Here is a 1,346-nt window from a genome sequence, read left to right on the forward strand (position 1 = left end):
TCGAATGGCATGGCCTGAGGGTGTCGCATGGCATGCTGGGGAGTCGCGGGGCAGGGCCCAGAGACCCAATTTTTGTGCACGAACCTTCCGTCACGAAAAAGCGCGAAAACGGACCCAGGGGTTAAGAGCGATGAAAAAAAGCCGTGTGCCAGACGAGTTTGGGAACGGAGCTCGTTTGGTGCCCGAAACGGCCCCCGGGGCCCCGGGCCCAACTTTTTGCTCCCGAACCTTCCGGCACGAAATTGCGCAAAAACGGACCCAGTGGTTAAGAACGATGAAAAAGAGGCGTGTGCCAGACGGTTTTGTGAACGGAGCTCGTTTGGTGCCCCAAACGGGCCCCGGGATCCCGCGGGCTTTGTCGGGGGTCCGTTTTTCGTGCGCGAACATTCCGTCACGAAAAAGTGCGAAAACAGACCCAAGGGTTAAGAATGATGATAAAAAGTTGTGTGCTAGACGGTTTTGCGAACGGAGCTCGTTTGGTGCCCGAAACGGCCCCCGGGGCCATGGGGCCCACTTTTCGCTCCCGAACCTCCCAGCACGGAAATGCGCGAAAACGGACCCAGGCGTTAAAAACGATGAAAAAAAGGTGTGTAGCAGACGGTTTTGCGAACGGAGCTCGTTTTGTGCCCCAAACGGCCCCCGGGGTATCGCGGTGGCTTGCTGGGGTGTCGCATGGCTTGGCTGGGGTGTTGCATGGCTTGGCTGGGGGTGTCGCATGGCATGGCCTGGGGGTGTCGCATGGCATGCTGGGGTGTCGCGGGCAGGGCCAGGGACCCAATTTTTGTGCGCGAACCTTCCGTCACGAAAAAGCGCGAAAACGGACCCAGGGGTTAAGAACGATGAAAAAAAGCCGTGTCCAAGACGGTTTTGGGAATGAAGCTCTATTGGTGCCAGAAACGGCCCCCGGGGCCCCGGGGCCAACTTTTTGCTCCCGAACCTTCCGGCACGGAATTGCGCGAAAACGGACCCAGGGGTTATGAACGATGAAAAAGAGGCGTGTGCCAGACAGTTTTGCGAACGGAGCTCGTTTGGTGCCCCAAACGGGCCCCGGAGTGTCGCGGTGGCTTGCTGGGGTGTCGCATGGCTTGGCTGGGGTGTTGCACGGCTTGGTTAGGGGTGTCGCATGGCATGCTGGGGTGTCGCGAGGCAGGGCCCAGAGACTCAATTTTTGTGCGCGAACCTTCCGTCACGAAAAAGCGCGAAAACGGACCCAGGGGTTAAGCACGATGAAAAAAAGCCGTGTGCCAGACGGTTTTTGGAACGGAGCTTGTTTGGTGCCCGAAACGGCCCCCGGGGCATCAGGGCCAACTTTTTGCTCCCGAACCTTCCGGCACGGAATTGTGCGA

This window comes from Benincasa hispida, chromosome 2, assembly GCF_027475165.1.
Source record: "Benincasa hispida cultivar pf3 chromosome 2, pf3_genome.v1.1, whole genome shotgun sequence".
NCBI lineage: Eukaryota > Viridiplantae > Streptophyta > Magnoliopsida > Cucurbitales > Cucurbitaceae > Benincasa > Benincasa hispida.